An 18178-nucleotide genomic window follows, 5' to 3' on the forward strand; every position below is an offset into this window, starting at 1 on the left:
CTAAAATTCTGCACCCAAAAATCCACATGCTTAGCGTAATTCCAGAAAGAGAGTGCACCATATATAGAATTGCGCATAGTGTGAACATTGGTGTGTTCACTGACTTAAGCAGTTAAGTAATTGTGCCACCATTCATGCATAGCACAATTCTAAATATAGCTCACTATTTAGCAGGACCTCCCTCTGAAGGGGGATATCTCTGCCAGAGAGGAGAATGGCCTCTGCTTGTCTCCCCATCTTCCCCAAGACAAAGAGCTGAGGGTCATGTCATTCCAGTGGTAGGTGCTGGCATAGGTGAAGCCCCATCTCTGCCTTCACCTGCCACTGGCACAGAGGCTGTCTTGAAGGAGATGGGGTACATGTGTGTCACTACTGACTAATGACTAAGGGCTCTGGAAGCAGGGCAGGCCAGGCTGGAGGATGCTCTAGAGACTTGCACAGAAACGGGGTTTGTGGGAATCCCGTTGAACCCATTGGGTTCCCGCGGGGACAGAAGCAGTTCTGCAGGGATCCCATGGGGACAAAAGCAGTTCCTGTGGGGTTCCCATGGAAGTGTACCCTGCACTTGCGCCAGTCTCTCACCTACCGAGTGCCAAGTTCTTTGAGTTTTTGTCTCCTCAACGTCCTTGCTTTAACAGCACAGATGTGGAAAGTCTCCATTAAGGAGGTGGTAGAGACACAAATGGTGACGGAATTCAAAAAGGCATGGGTTGAACACAGAGTATTTCTAATTAGAAAATGAAAGTTATAAAAAACCTAAACTTAAATGTCCACGTGTGTGTGGATGTGTCGAGTGACACTTAGATGGTGACCCTGGCTGTGATGAACTAGGGCCAATACCGGGTAGACTTATATGGTCTGTGTCTCATATATGGCAATCTGGTTTAGGATGGGCTGAAAAGGGCTAAAACAGCAACTTTGGTGGTTAGAACGTGAGGACAGTGCTGGACACATTTTTACAGTCTGTGTCCCGCAAATGTGAAGACGAATAGGCTGGAGTTGGCTTCAACGGTAACTCCAGCAGTTGGAACATAAAGGCAGGGCCTGGTGGACTTCTATGGTCTATGTCCCAGAAACGCCAAAGAAAGACCATGATCAAGTATATAATATCATCTTATTTTCTTTTTCATGTTTTATTTTGTTTTATTTCTATTGATTACATTGATTTAATTATGAATTGATAATGAGTGTGACTATTGGGCAGACTGGAAGGACCGTTCAGGTTTTTATCTGCTTTTACTTACTATGTTACTATTAATCTTCTCTGCTCCTGGGCTGATGCACAGACCTCAGCTCTGACATAGGCACGAGCATAAGATGTCACCTGACCTACTGGAGCGTGCATGTGACGACCTCTTAGCACACAGTGCCAGTGAATCAAATACAAATCTTACATGTGTGCACCAGAGTGTTCCAACTTCCATTCCTTCCTTGCCTGTAGTGCTGCAGCTCAAATCCAGAGAGAGATTGAGAGAGCTGACTGGAATTTTTTTTTATGTACTATTAAATTCTTGTGGGACTGAGTGGGTACAGGATAAATTCTTGTGGGGACAGGTGGGGACAGATTAAATTCTTGCAGGGACAGGTGGGGATGGGTTAGATTCCAGTGGGGACAGGCGGAGACAGATCAGATTTCTGTCCCCATTCAATTCTCTACTCTAGAGCAAATGGCAGACACACAAACCTGTATTCTCTCTGCTTTAGAGCATGCTGACATCCTTGAACCCCCTACCTCCCAGGACTCTTAGCCATCCCCACCTCCTGAGGCTGCTCCTACTGCTCTTGGGGTCACCTGTCTCCCTCCCTCTCCTCCACCCTCAGTGAGCTTCCCCTTCCCTCTCCCTTTATATTATACATGTGCCCCTTTTTTAAGTTATCATTTGTTTCCCTCCCTCCCTCATGTTTTTAGGTTATACTTACACCCTTTGATTTTATTATTTATTTATGCATTCTTGTGTCCCACTATTATCCAAAAACAAGTTTTGATTCAAAGTGTCTTACAGTTTACAGTAAAATTACGTCCACCCATTCATAATAAGAACATAAGAACATAATCATTGACATACTGGGACAGACCAAAGAAGCACAGCATCCTGTTTCCAGCAGTGGCCAATCCAAGTACCTGGCAAAATAGTACAAATCATTTTATGCTGCATATCCTAGAAATAAGCAGTGGATTTTCCCCAAGTCCATTATAATAATGGCTCATAGACTTTTTTTTTAGGAAGTTAGCCAAACCTTTTTTAAACCCCGCTAAGCTAACTGGTTTTATCACATTCTATTCCAGATTTTAATTACATGTTGAGTGAAGAAATGTTTTCTCCAATTTGCTTTAAGTTTACTACTTTGTAGCTTCATTGTATGCTCCCTAGTTCTAGTATATTTGGAAGGAGTATACAAGAGATTAACATCTACACGTTCCACTCCACTCATTATTTTATAGACCTCTATCATATCTCCCCTCAGCCGTCTTTTCTCCAAGCTGAAGAGCCCTAGTGCTTTAGCCTTTCTTCATAGAGAAGTCGCCCCATCCCCTTTATTATTTTTGATGCCCTTCCTTCTCTGTACCTTTTCTAATTCCACTATATCTTTTTTGAGATGCAGTGACCAGAATTGCACACAGCATTTGAGGTGAGGTCGCACTATGGAGTGATACAATGACATTATAACATCCTCATTTTTTCCCCATTTCTTTGGTAATAATACCTAATAATACCTCTTTCCCTCCCTCTGAGTTCCAGGGTTCCCTCCCTCCCTCCCTTCGAGTTCCACAGTGCCCCCTCCCTCCCTCTGAGTTCCAGGGTCCCCCCTCCCTCCCTCCCAGTTCCAGGGTCTCCCCTCTCCCAGTTCCAGGGTCCCCTCCCTTCCTCCGAGTTCCACAGGGTCCCTCCGGGTTCCACAGGTGTCCCCCTCCCTCTCTCCGCATTCCAGGGTTGTCGTCCCTCTCTTCCTCCCTCCCTCCCTTCGAGTTCCAGGCCTCCTCCCTCCGAATTTTAAAAGCCATTTTGACTTACCTCGTCGGGGTTACGGCGGCCCGGCAGCAGCGGTAAAAAGCGTGCAGGCTCGGCCCTTAGTTCAGTTTTCCCTTCTGTCTCTCTCAGCTCTGGTCCCGCCCTCATTTCCTGTTTCCGCAAGGGCGGGACCAGAACTGAGAGAGACAGAAGGGAAAACTGAACTAAGGGCCGAGCCTGCATGTTTTTTACCGCTGCTGCCGGCCGCCGTAACCCCGACGAGGTAAGTCAAGATGACTTCAAATTCGGAGGGAGGGGCCTGGAACTCGAAGGGAGGGAGGGGAGGGAGGAAGGGAGGAACGACGACCCTGGAACTTGGAGGGGGACGACGACCCTGAAACTCAGAGGGAAGGAACGAATTTTCGGGGGGTGAAATATTGGGGGTGCTCGAGCACCCACAGCACCCATGGAGTGGGCGCCTATGCCTCGATGATGAAAATTTTTACTTGGCTGGTTGCCTAAGGCTAAGATGACCAACGTGGATTGCACAAAATAAAGAAACAGTAAACAGCTGAAAACCTAACTACATTAAATTATAGGATCAAGAACGGTCCCTGCATGACAGTGACAGGACTTAATCTAATGCTAGACAAAAGAAAAAAACAGTGAAAAACTGACCTCAAATGCAATTTTGATGAAAGCTGATGACAATGAGGACAGTGTGACCATTTAGCTCCACAGAAAAAATGGCAACAGGCTAGATCCCATGGGACAGCGGAAGATGGAAAGGAGCACACATGCATGGTGCAATGTTCTCAAAAGCTGACGGCTGATAATGGGAAAAAGAAAGTCGGCCATGACGAGCACTTGGCTGACTTTACTTGGTCCCTTTTTGTTCATGACCAAGCCTTGAAAAGGTGCCCCAACTGACCAGATGACCACCGGAGGGAATCAGGGATCACCTCCCCTTACTCCCCCAGTGGTCACCAACCCCCTCCCACCCAAAAAAAAAAAATACAAAACATTTTTTTGCCAGCCTCAAATGTCATACCCAGCTCCATGACAACAGTATGCAGGTCCCTGGAGCAGTTTTTAGTGGGTGCAGTGCACTTCAGGCAGGCGGACCCAGGCCCACCCCCCCCCTACTTGTTACACTTGTGATGGTAAATGGGTGCCCCCCAAAACCCACTGTACCCACATGTAGGTGCCCCCTTCATCCCTAAGGGCTATGGTAGTGGTGTACAGTTGTGGGTAGTGGGTTTTGGAGGGGATTTGAGGGGTTCAGCACCCAAGGTAAGGGAGCTATGCACCTGGGATTATTTTGTGAAGTCCACTGCAGTGCCCCCTAGGGTGCCTGGTTGGTGTCCTGGCATGTGAGGGGGCACCAGTGCACTAAAAATCCTGGCTCCTCCCACGACCAAATGGCGGGCCTAGTAAGATGGACGCCCTTCAGCAGTGCTGCAAGATACATGTCTTTGTTATTGTATTTTGCACATTAATATTCTTTATATTTCCCATACCTAGATGTCTGCAACTACATGCACTGTACTTGCAGAACAACCAGATACATCAGAGAAGTCCATAATAATAAGGACGTCTTTCTCGTAAAACTGCCGAAGAACCATATGACAAATGTTGGCAAGAGTGAATGTTGGGGGCGTCCTTTGGCGGTTCTGGAAGATGGGTGTCCTTTTTTACTATACTTTTAGGTGTCCCTGATTTGGGCGTTTCACACTGCGATAATGGAATGTCTAAGGACGTCCATACTATTTTTCGATTATACCTACCTGATTTTGGCTGACTTCATGAGGGTGTCCTAATTCACACTTGGACGACCTTTTGAAAATGCCCCTCTATGTGTCTCTTTTATCAAGCCAAGCTAGCAGTTCCTGGCTTTGTCGGCATTACTGCACCAGGAACTGCTAGCGTGACCTGATAAAAGAGGCTCTATATTACTAACAACTCCTATGCTCTGTTTACTGTTTTAGTTGCATACTGCATTTTCAGCAACTCAAATGTTGTATTACTTTTATTTTGATTTTATATCTACTACTACTACTACTACTTATCATTCTATAGTGCTACTAGACGTAACGCAGCGCTGTACACTTGAACATGAAGAGACAGTCCCTGCTCGACAGAGCCTTACAATCTAATTAGGACAGACAACAGGACAAATAAGAGATAAGGGAATATTAAAGTGAGGATGATAAATAAGGGTTTCTGAACAAGTGAATAAGGGTTAGGAGTTAAAAGCAGCATCAAAAGGTGAGCTTTTAGCTTAGATTGGAGACGGCCAGAGATGGAGCTTGACGTACCAGCTCAGGAAGTCTATTCCAGGCATATCTATTTTATATTTGTTTTATTTTGTCTTGTTGATTTTAATTCTTTATGAATTGTAGGTATCCAGCTAAAATTGTAGAGGCTATATGTTTTATAGGAAATAAATATGGATATCCCAAGTTCCCTGAGCCAGGGGTAAAGAAGCACCAACAGGATTAGAAAAGAACCAGATTTATGTGTGAAAATGAGCTCGTCTGAAGACCAGATGAAGTAGTATCTGAGTGTCTCCATAGACAGAATTATCAGGGAGAATTTGATACAAAGGGGCCCTTTTACAATGGCACGCTGAAAAATGTCATGCGATAGTGTAGACATACGTTTTGGGCGCATGCAGAATCAATGTTCAGAGCACCTGTAAAAAATGACTTTTTAAATTTTTTGTCGAAATGGACATGTGGCAAAATGAAAGTTGTTGCATGTCCATTTTGGGTCTGAGACCTTACCACCAGCCATTGACCTAGCGGTAAAGTCTCATGCGGTAAGCGGGCGGTAATGGTCTATGCGCATAAAATGACAGTTACCGCCCGATTACCACCCATGTGCCAGAAAACAAAAATATTTTCGAGCACTTATATCGAACGCGCGTCAAAAATGAAATTACAACAAAGGCCACGCGGTAGCCGGGCGGTAACTCAAAATTTGCACACGCTGAACACATGTAGGTGCCTACGTGGCTTAGGAAAAGGGCCCTAAACAGTCTATTTTCTGTCACAATGTCAGAAAGATCACAGGAAAGGACTTAGGACCACTACTTGAAAAGGAAGATTAGAATGCAGCCTGATGTTTCATTTGTACTGTTCTCCTGCCACAAAGGGGCTACTATTGACTAGTCAAAAATAGAGCTTCTGGGACAGTAGGATCACAACATGTGAAAACATTAGAGTGCCTATTTGCTGTAGCTTCACTACTGTTGCTACTTGGAATACAGGATGGAGTCCCTAGTCTTATACGAGAAATCGTCTTGAAGCAAACTCTAATGCGTCTTATTTGTGCAGATGGAGTATGGTGCTGCTGGAAAGATGGTCCAATACATTTCCTCTGTTTATGGCTTTCTGACAGTCACATGCATTCTGCAAAACACTGATACTCAAATGGTATAAAATGCCTAACATTCTGATCTTTTAGATGATGTCTTTTTACATCAAATCTGAAACCGGTATTGAGGCTGGACCACAAAGTGAAAGTCCAGGGGAATTCCTCATACTTTCTACTTCCTGCTCTTCAATGGGGGGGGGGGGGGGGGGGGGGGGGGGGGGGGGGTCTTGGCCCTGCCAGTATTGCCTCCTCTCTGCTATGACTGCTTGCCACCTATTACACTAGCAACTAGCTTATCCAAACCATAAGACATAAGCATCGCCACACTGGGACAGACCAAAGGTCCATCTAGCCCAGCACCCTGTCTCCGACAGTGGCCAATCCAAGTCACAATCACCCGACAAGATCCTCTCCTATTAAATGTTTGATCTTTTCTGAATTTGGAAATACCTTGTTTGATGATCCATCTGATTCAATCTTTTTAAACCTGTTCTATACCTTTCTTAGGAGGGAATAAGGTTAGTTATTACTTCATTCTGGGAGATTTAATTGCACCTATCTCTAGCATGGATTGGCATGATTCAATGAGAGAAAAACAGTTTTGTTATATTGTGTAATGCACAGAGATTCTGCAGTTATTGAACCCAGTGCATTGACTATACACAGTTATAGACAGGCAGTGTATATTGCAATAGTCATTTTGCTGCCTATAATAGAACCACAGAGTATTCCAGACTGATTCTCACAAATTACAACTCAATTAATGTGTGTGCTCTACCTGCCCCATGTGTCTCAGCTCTGTGTTTGTTCCAGTTTATTTTCTATCAAGCTTCTCACCATGGAGTCTCTCTGCTCTAAACCACAACCCTGACTTTATTTCTGACACACAAACTCAGTCTGTGCCTAGACCCTCATTACCTGAGCCCTGAGTGTGCTATTTACTTTCTCTCTTTCTCTAATATTTTTCACCCTTTCACCTCTGAAATGTACACATTGCTAACGCAAGCTTCTCTGCCTTTGAAATCCAAGAAAGAAATGGCAAAAATATTACTGGACTCAGATTCATGATGACATCAGTAGCCATAGGATTTGGAAGAAGTGAGGCAGTGTAAGATTGATTTGCATCTTGTCAAAAAGATTCAAGACAAAACATGTTTTCAAGTTTATTAAGTGCTTGCTATACTGCTCATATTGCAGGCCATCTGAGTGGTTTACATTTCTGAAACTGAGGTATGAGAGATATAGGTAGACTAAGTAGAAGACACATAGAGGGAAAGGAGAAAAAAAAACTGCAATCTGTGATAGAGGGGAAAGAAGGAGAAAGAAATGGGCATGCACAGATTGCATGCATTTTAAATCACTGCTAGAATAAAAGTATGAGACAGGTATAGGCGGTGTATTTTTTGTGCCGGTACGGCGTACTGGCACCTTTTTTGTGAGGTCCGGCTCACCTGCCCTCTCCCTTCCCTTTGCTTTGAAATCTTTAATTTACCCAAAGTCGTGGCAAACCAGCAGTAAAAGCAGCAGGCAGGTAGGTTCGCCTCCTCGTCACTTACCTTCCCTCTCAGCGCATCCTGCTTTCCTCTGATGTAATTTACTTTCTGCGAGGGCGGGAAGTGCTGAGAGGGAAGGGAAGCGATGAGGAGGCAAGCCTGCTTGCCTGCCCGCTGCTTTTACTGCCAGTTCACCGCGACTTCGGGTAAACTAATACTTTCAAGGCAGGGAGCACGGGTGCACGAATGGAAAGTCGGGGAGCTGAGGGCGGGCTGGCAGGTGGGCGGGTGGGGACAGCGGGGGGGCGGGGGCTGGGGTTTCAACAAATCACTGGATGTGGAGGGTAAGAGAAGAGAATGCTGGACATGGAGGGACGGGAGGGCAGGGAGAGAAGAGAATTGCTGGACATGGAGGGGAGGGGAAGGCAGGGAAGAGAGAATTGCTGGACATGGATAGGAGGGGAGGGCAGGGGAGAGAGGAGAATCGCTGGACATGGATGAGATGGGAGGTCAAGGGAAAGAGATTCGCTGGACATGGATGGCAGGGGAGGACAGGGGAGAGGAGAATCGCTGGACATGGATGGCAGGAGAGGACAGGGGGTAGAGGAGAATGCCTGCAAATGGATGGAGAGGATGAGCAGGAGGTACAGGAGAATTGCTGGACATGGATGGATGGAGGAGTTGGCGGGGAGAGAGAAGAAATGCTGGACTTGGATGGAGAAGAGGGGAAAGAGAATTATTGCTTTATATGGATACAGGGGAGAGAAGAGAGAGGAGAAATGCTGGACATGGGTGGAGGGAAGGAGAGAGAGGAGAAGTGCTGGACATGGATGGAGGGAGGAAAGAAAAAAGAAGAAGATGCACATGGATGGATATGAGGGAAAGGGAAGAGAGGAGAAAAACTGCACATGGATGGAGAAAATAGGCAAAAGCTGGATCTATGTTATACCTCCTCCAGTCAATTCCACGGAAGAGGACCCAGCTTTTACTTATGAATGTAGGGCAAGAAATGAAGAAGAAAGGAGGAAAGTAAAGAAATAAATGGAAGGAAGCCCTAGAAACGGACGTTAAGAGAACAGATAGAGAGCAGCAGAATCAGAGGACTGGGACCAATATGGATAGAAAAAACAAAGTCACCAGACAACAAAGGTAGAAAAAAATCATTGTATTTTCATTTTAGTATTGGAATATGTCCAATTTGAGAATTTACATCTGCTGTCTTATTTTTGCACGGGTATACTGGAGCTGTAACGGCTTACAGAAATTATTTATAATGAAAAAAAATCCCGTTATTTTTTCTCCTGTACTAGTATCATATTTTTCAATGATGTCTGTTTATATGCACCATGGCTGGTATAAAGGGTGTGGCTAATGTGGGTGTGGCTATATTAGGGTAGAACCATATGTGGTGACCCGCCCGTTAATGAGTACCAGCACCTTTTTTCTACAAAAATAGCACTGGGTATAGGCAACCACCACACATAAGAGCACATATAACAGCAGAAACTGAAAGAAGAAGACAAATAAGGAATCCAAGATGGCGGCAATAAAGGAAGGCTGAGGAGAACGCTCTTCCACTGAAGCTTGAAAAATCTCTTTTTTCCTTCATAACGAGCATGCCGAAGAGGAAAGATAAGCTTAAGGGACCTCTTCTCCCGAAGCTAGAAGTTCCCTTACCTCGTCAAGCTTCTATCTCAGCCTATTTGGTATCAACCCTGCATTCGGGTGCTTCCATTACCGGGGCGAGGAAGATCCCCGGTCAGGATGGTGATTTTTCGCTCAACCCGGTAGGACCAGCTACCCCTCCACTTCCACGACCAGACGAGGCAACAGTGCCGAGACTGCATACAAACGGAGACTCAAAGGAGAGGCAAGCCTCGCTGCAGGAAGTGGTTAATGGAAACATGGCTGAGGGCATTTCTCGACCCTCAGTGGAGGGGATCCAGCAATCTTTGAACATGGCGTCGGGAGAGGCTATGGGGGAAGCTAATACTTCTAGCTATTTCCAAGAAGAAATTTTCCTATATGTCTCAGCATTTCAGCCATTGAAAAGACCGCAGGAAATATCGCTGGAATCCATTTGGACAGCCCTTGAAACCCTGAATAAGGTTTGTTCTTCGTTTGTATCAGTGTCTTTAAATAATTCTGTGCAAGTAAGAGAAGTTAATAAAGCTATTAAAAGTTTTTCAACTAAACAAATTAAATTCGAAACGGACATGGTAAAAGTTCAAGAGAATCAAGCTCAGTTTGCAGGAGATATATTACTTCTTCATCGTAAAGTGGAAAACTTAGAGAATATGACAAGGAACTTAAATCTACATATACTTAATTTTCCATACTCAAGGCTTATAGCCCCAAGGGAATTGTTTCATAAGTTTCTAAAAGAAAACTTTAAATATCAAGATCAATCTTTGCAACCCATCCAGAAGTTATACTATTTAAATATAAAAATTAAGCAGCAGGATAATCGAGAGTGACAGAAAGATCAAGAACAACAAGAAATATCTGAGGATATATTAGACATTTCTACGTTTTTGGATCGGTCTAAAGAAGAAATTAAAACTAGGGCCGCACTTCTGGTCTCTTTTGTATTCTTACAAGACAAAGAAGCTATATTGAGACTATATTTTCAAAAAATTAATTCTGAATTTTTGAGAGGGAAAGTGTCAGTCTTTCCTGATATTTTTAAATGGACTAAACAAAGGAGAAAAAGACTCCTAGAGATGAAACAAGAGACCATTGTACTAAATGCTCACTTCCAGTTGCGACTTACATGTAAATGTATTCTCTTCTTTAAAGATAAGAATGATGTGTTTTTTGAACCTCTCCAACTACGCAGTTTTTTGAATTCTCAGGGTAGCATGGGAAGAGAACCAAATGTTTAGCTGATTAAGAGTATATGGGTAACTACCTGTATCTTCTTCTTTTTGAATATTGCTTATATCCAAAAGTCCTTTGGACTTAATCTTTGATTCCTCTCACAATTGTGGACTAATTAACCAAGAAATGAACTTACTATTGTTACTTTTTCTTCTTCTTCTTTTATCTGAAAGTAATTTCCTCTGCTTCTTGGTGTATTCTCTCAAAGATTATTGTATCTTTCTTTTTAATTGAAAATGTACAAATAAATAATAATAATAAAAAGAAGACAAATATTGTCACATCTCTTCAAAGTCCCTTATTCACTGATGGTCAATGATCAAAATACTCAGAGCTGGATATTGAGGGCTCCTTTAATTAAGTGGTGGTAAGCCCAATGCGGGCTTACCGCTCGCTATACAGGAAGTACCACTGGGCTACCGCAGCAGCCCAGCAGTACTTCCCACCAGTAGCGCGCCGTCATTTCCAGCTCTACAAAAAATGTATTTATTTTTGTAGCGTCAGAGTATACCGACAGTAATCGGGCAGTGTTGCGCGCTGCCTGGTTAATGCGGGAGCCCTTACCACCACCTCAATGGGTGGCGGTAAGGGGTCCCACCACCCGAAATGGCCGCAAAACAAGTGCTTTACTTGCCGCACAGCCATTTCCTGCAGGAAGGTAAGACTTCCATTTTACCAGCTGTGGTAAAAGGGGGTCTCTATGTGCATGTAAAAAACATGCCGACACCAGCGCTGACCCCCTTTTGCCGCAGCTTGCTAAAAGGGGCCCTGAAAGTATTACGCTCTTAACTTTGAGAGTATGCTCATAAATTATCCTCTTTGAACATTTGCTAGGGCTGAGTGCCTAAATTTATGCTCAAAATTTCACTAGACTCTTAAATGTAGGATCATAAAAAGTGGGTGGAAAAAGGGATGATTGAGGCAGGGAAAATGGTTAGGAGCTTAGCATTGTATTTCAGCACTAAGTCATAAATTGGGCTCATAATAATAGGCAAATGAATGGCATATAACCATAACTTTACAATCCTAAATTAAGATGCAATGTCAGCTGAAAACTTGGGAGCTTAAATCTGACTGAAAAAGATACAGCTTTTTTTAATATTGGGCGCTTAAAGTATAAAATGCAAACTAGGCAATGTTTTGGAATTGCTTGCATTAGAGGCAACACCAAGGGCTCTGTTTACTAAGCTATGCTAGAGGTACATTAGCATTTTTAGCACACATTAGGCATTAGTGCATGCTAACTGTGTAGATGCCTATAATATTCCTATGGGCGTCTACATGGTTAACACGTGCTCATTTTATAGCATGCGATAAAAATGCTAGTGCATTAGTAAACAGGGCCTCAAAAGTTAATCTAAATAAAAAAAAAAGCAAAAGAAACTTGAATGTTTGACATTACAAAAAATACCACATAATGAACAACAATCAGTGTAATTCTACCATCAATATATACCATAAAAAAATCTAATGACTAATCCTATTATATAAATGAAGAGTGACTGACGTGCCGCGCATGCGCAGAACAGTGCAGCTGTTCTGCGCATTCGCGGCACGTCACAGATCTATCCCGAGTCCCAACGTTGTTGCAGGCAGTAACAGCGGCACGTGGAGGCAGGACCAGCGGATAAATGGTGGTCTGTAACAAACGCCCAATCCGCTGCCCCAGTCCGTCATTGCCAACCAGCGATTCTCCTCTCTCCCATGACCCCCCCTCCAGGCACCCACCGAGTGTCCGTCGCTCCTTTCAAAGCCCTGCCCATCTGTAGCCTTCCCTTCCAGGTTGTTCCCTCAGAGTCATGCCCTCACGGAAAGAGGAAATGACGTTAGACGGCGGGACTCAGAGGGAACGAACTCGAAGGGAAGGCTACAGACGGGCAGGGCTTTCAAAGGAGCGATGGAGAATTGGTGGGTGCCTGGAGGGGGGGGCAGGGGAGAGAGGAGAATTGCTGGTGGCTACATGGGAGGCAGGGGATAGAGGAGAATCGCTGGGTGCCTGAAGGGGAGGGAGGGGACAGAGGAGAATCGCTGGGTGGCTGGAGGGGGGGCAAGGGAGAGAGGAGAATTGCTGGGTGGCTGGAGGGGGAGCATGGGAGAGAGAAGACTCGCTGGGTGGCTGGAGAGGGGGGCAGGGGAGAGAGGAGAATCGCTGGGTGGCTGGAGGGGGGCAAGGGAGAGAGGAGAATCGCTGGGTGGCTACAGGGGGGCACACACTCTCTGTCTCTCTCAACTCACTCTCACACTCACACAGACGCACACACACATACTTTCTCTGTCTCTCACACACTCACACATATACACACTCTCTGTCTCTCTCTCAACTCACTCACACTCTCTCTTGCACACAGACACACACACACACACACACACACACACTTTCTATGTCTCTCACACAATCACACACGTATACACACTCTCACTCTCTCTGTCTCTCTCTCAACTCACTCACACTCTCTCTCTTTCACACAGATGCACACACACACTTTTTCTGTCTCGCACTCTCTCACTCACACACACACATATACACACTCTCAATCTCTCTCTCTCTTAACTCACTCTCACACTCTCTCTCACACACAGACACACAGACACACAGACACACACACACACACACTTTCTCTGTCTCTTTAACACACTCACTCTCACACACATTTGCACACACACACACACACACACACGTTTTCTGTCTCTCTCACACACTCACTGTCTCTCTCTCTCACACACACACACACACACACACACACACACACACACACACACACACATATACACACTCTCACTCTCTCTTTACATTTCAGAAATAAAACATATTGCCCGTTTGGCTATTTCATTACATTACGCACAACAGAAATGTCGCCCGTTGTAACGGGCTTTATGGCTTGTTCATATATATATAACAACAGTTTAAAGATAGCTCACCAATGGGCTCATTTTTGAAAGAGAAGGATGCCCATCTTTGTGGAGGAGTGGCCTAGTGGTTAGGGTGGTGGACTTTGGTCCTGGAGAACTGAGGAACTGAGTTTGATTCCCACTTCAGGCACAGGCAGCTCCTTGTGACTCTGGGCAAGTCACTTAACCCTCCATTGCCCCATGTAAGCTGCATTGAGCCTGCCATAAGTGGGAAAGCGCGGGGTACAAATGTAACAACAACATAAATCGGAAGATGGACGTCCTTCTCACAGGGTCGTCCAAATTGGTATAATCGAAAGCCGATTTTGGACGTCCCCAACTGGTTTCCGTTGCAGGGGCGGCCAAAGTTCAAGGGGGCATATCGGAGGCATGCCCAACACTAGGACGTTCTCGACCCATAATCGAAAGAAACAAGGACATCCCTGATGAACACTTGGACGACTTTACCTGGTCGTGTTTTTCTTACGACCAAGGCACAAAATAGTGCCTGAAATGACCAGATGACCACTGGAGAGAATCGGGGATGACCTCCCCTTACTCCCCCAGTGGTCACTAACCCCCTCCCACCCTCAAAAAACATCTTGATTGCCAGCCTGTATGCCAGCCTCAGATACCATACTCAGGTCCATCACAGCAGTATGCAGGTCCCTGGAGAAGTTTTAGTGGGTGCAGTGCACTTCAGGCAGGCGGACCCAGGCCCATCTCCCCCTACATGTTATGTTTCTGGAGGAAACAGTGAGCCCTTCAAAACCCACCAGAAACTCACTGTACCCACATCTAGGTGCCCCTTTTCACCCGTAAGGGCTATGGTAGTGGTGTACAGTTGTGGGTAGTGGGTTTTGGGAGGGTTTAGGGGTCTCAGCAGGTAAGGGAGCTATGTACCTGGGAGCAATTTATGAAGTCCACTGCAGTGCCCCCTAGGGTGCCCGGTTGGTGTCCTGGCGTGTCAGGGGGACCAGTAAACTACAAATGCTGGCTCCTTAGTTTGGATTATCGCCGAAAATCAGGAAAGACCAAGTCTAGAAGGACGACCACATTTCTGGATTTGGGCATCCCTGACCATATTATCAAAACGAAAGATGGACGTCCATCTTGTTTCGCAAATACGGGTTCCCCCCCCCCCTAGATGGGAACGTTTTGCGAGCATGTCCAAATCGAAATGAGGACGTCCCTTTCGATTATGCCCCTCCAAGTATACTCAATGGTAAAGAGTACCAGAGGGTAGGAACAGTGAAATAAAAGGCACTGTGGCTGAACTCTAAACACATCCTTGTGATTTTTAAATGCAACAAAAATAGATTCTAAAATTAAAAAAAAAAATAGAGAAGTCATTTTGCATATTAAGGGAAGGAGGGTAGTTATTAAGGTGCAGTTATAGTCAGACGTTTACTGCACTTTAGTGACTCTTACGGTATATGAAAAGTGAAATTTGTAATCAATCTCACAATCTCAACCTAACAAGCTGTGATATTAATATTGTCTGGGAGAACTGGGCTTCTCCCACGGCCTGATGTTGCCTGGCCAATTCTTAAAGGGGCAAGACTTTCCCCCTGAAGCCATTGAACACATCCCCCCTCTCAAAAATTCCCTCATCACATCACCTGAAGAGAACACTTCCCTCTAAAGACCTCACCCTCCTGTATAACCCCCCCCCCCCCCCGCCCTACATGTTCAAAACTCTGATGTCTAGGGGTTCCAAAACTTCAGAGATCACCAGGTGCCCCTTTTACCAAGCTGCTGCAAAAGGGGGCCTGTACTGGTGTTGGTACGTGTTTTTGACTCACACCGAGGCTCCCTTTTACCACAGCAGGTAAAAGGGTAGGCCTTTCTTTTCAGCAGGAAATTGCCATGCGGCAAGTAAAGCACTTGCTGTGTGGCCATTTCGGAGGGGGGAGCCCTACTGCTGGCCATTGAGGTGGCAGTAAGGGCTCCCGTGCTAACCCGGTGGTAAACAGGCAGTGTGCAGTGTGCATCACTGCCTGATTACCGCCAGGTACACACTGGCACTACAAAAATAAATATATTTTTGTAGTACCAGATATGACAGCGTGCTGGGGGTGGGAAATACCACCAAGCTGCTGCGGTAGCCTAGTGGTATTTCCTGTTTAGTGAGCGGCAAACCTGTGCTGGATTTACCACCGCTTTGTAAAAGGTGCCCGAGTTGTGCATCCTTGTGCCTGTGCTAGGTTTAAAATGGTGCCAGTGACCCCTAGTGGAAGTCTTTCTGTACTACGGCTAGGGTTCAAGCTACCACATAAGGGTCTATTGTGTATCCTGTGGAACCTTATATTAATATTTATTACTCTAGTATAAAGCACATTATTGCCATGTAATGTGCATTAATGGGCAAATAATTTGTATTATAGCCATAACACACCTTAATGATTACCCTGTAAAATACATACTTTTACAATAAAACCTGGTTTAGTTTCATGTTCGTACTTTAACAATCTATAGGGGTAGTTACTAAGCCGCAGCAAAATGCTATATTTTCCTGCAGTGAAATTTACTGTGCAAGTCACTAATCTGCAGGGGTTAGCTGGTAAGAAAAAAATCCCCCGGGCTAGAGTTTTGATACAATCCATTCCTGATTACGCTGTAAATTCTCCTTCCAAATTTCAGAGACATTTTCAAAAGGCAGAGTCTTTTGGCCTCCCTGCTACCTCCCTCATAGCTTCGGATTAGTCTTCATAAGTTTCATCCAAACTAGAAACTACAATCACCTGCCCACCTGCTGGCAGGCAATCACATAAAAACCTACTTTCAGTCATAGAAACAATCTTTTCCATCTATGCTGCATCTGGTAACAGTTACTACTGACTTCATCCCCTCAGGGAAGCATATTTCTGATTTCCTCTATTGCTTGGTTCTCGGACTGACCACTCTTCTTTGGTCTTCCTTTCCCAGTTGTCTAGGGAACCATGTTCTCCCTGCTTTGCATTACCAAGCTCCAGGCAATTCTAGGATTTGATGTCTTCCTCTCTTTCTTTTCACTCTTTGAAAAACAAGAGAATATGAGAAGTAAGCATGAATGCTCAGTTTTGTATACTTACACTATTTACTTCTGGGGGAATTCTGTGCAACTGTACAGCGCAGAATGTTGTGCTGGTGTATAGAATTCTGCACAGAGCCCAAGAAGGATCATCAAACGGAACTTATACCCTCCACCAGAACTCACAGTCTGAGGTCTCCTCCTCCTCCTGTCATTGTCACTCACCCCTATACATTGTTCCCTCTAAGCTGAGTGAGTGCCCTCCTACTGCATTGCTACCAGTAGGGAGTGGTGTGTTTTCAATTGCTAGGGACAGGTAGGTTCCCTGGAGTCCTGCAGAACTTGCCTGTCCCTCTCTATTGAAAATGTGATTGTGAAACAGCACCCCCCACTGGCAAGACTGGCAAGAGGAGAGGTGAGAGACAATGAATGGGACAAGCAAGGCGATGGTGCAGGTGAGGGTGTATGTGAAGGGCAGGGATGGTTTAGGGAGTGAGGGGGTTTATGAGAAATAAGGGGAGAGAAATATCTTGGAAAAGTACTTTTAAAACACAAACAGGGTTGTTCTTTCTAAGATAAATTGTCGGTCTGCTTGCTGTAGTACAGCTGCCCAGGAAGTGCTGAACTGGTTACATTTTTCAGGCGGAGGAATGGGTCTCACAGTTCTGCCTGGATGATGGGAGATTTTTCACACATTTGGAGGGGAATGATTCACTGAAATGAATAACGTTTGTGGGTAAAACTGTACCTATAATCTATATGGAGAGAGCTGAATCAGAATGAAGGAACTGAAAACCAATTCCCCATGAGTTTAGGGGAGAGATAGGTTGGTGGCACGTTGGGAATTAATTTGATGAGTTAAACTTGACTCAGAAAACAGAGGATGAAACCATTGGAGCCCAAGCTGCTATTTTTAATTGTAGACTTTATTTTACAACGAGACCAAGATTGGATTTTGAGAATGTTTTTTAATCATAGACAAGAATTATTTTTGAATTACAGAATTAGAGTTATTCCTGATATATCTAGACAAACCCAATGAAGGCGTCAATCCTTTTAGAAACTGCATCCACATGTTCTGCAGTTAAGGGGCATCCTCTGGTTTAATTTTCCTTGTAAATGTGTGATTAAACTACAGTCAGCTAAATATATTTTCTTTGAACTGGTTCATTTAGAGGGGCATAATCGAAAGGGACGCCCAAGTTTTGCTGATGACGTCCTCGCAAAACATCCCGGTGGAGGGGCGGGGAAACCCTTATTAGCAAAACAAGATGGACGTCCATCTTTCGTTTCGATAATATGGTCGGGGACACTCAAATCTTGACATTTAGGTCATCCTTAGAGATGGTCATCCCTAGAATTGGTCATTTCTGAATTTTGGGGATAATGGAAACTAAGGACTCTCATCTCAGAAATGACCAAATGCAAGCCCTTCGGTCATGGGAGGAACCAGCATGCATTCATAGTGCACTGGTCCCCCTGACATGTCAGGACACCAACCGGGCACCCTAGGGGCACTGCAGTGGACTTCATAAATTGCTCCCAGATACATAGCTCCCTTACATGGTGTGCTG

At 44.8% G+C, this 18178-nt stretch overlaps 1 long non-coding RNA gene across 1 annotated transcript; it reads left to right on the forward strand.

Moving 5' to 3' along the window:
* Positions 1-513: 513 nt before the first annotated feature.
* On the forward strand, positions 514-16814 carry LOC115462617. The gene is made up of 3 exons (XR_003940903.1): positions 514-605; positions 3042-3046; positions 16799-16814. It is a non-coding gene; the product is annotated as an uncharacterized LOC115462617 (long non-coding RNA).
* The last annotated feature ends 1364 nt before the right edge of the window (positions 16815-18178 follow it).

This window comes from Microcaecilia unicolor, chromosome 2, assembly GCF_901765095.1.
Source record: "Microcaecilia unicolor chromosome 2, aMicUni1.1, whole genome shotgun sequence".
In the NCBI taxonomy this organism is placed as follows: domain Eukaryota; kingdom Metazoa; phylum Chordata; class Amphibia; order Gymnophiona; family Siphonopidae; genus Microcaecilia; species Microcaecilia unicolor.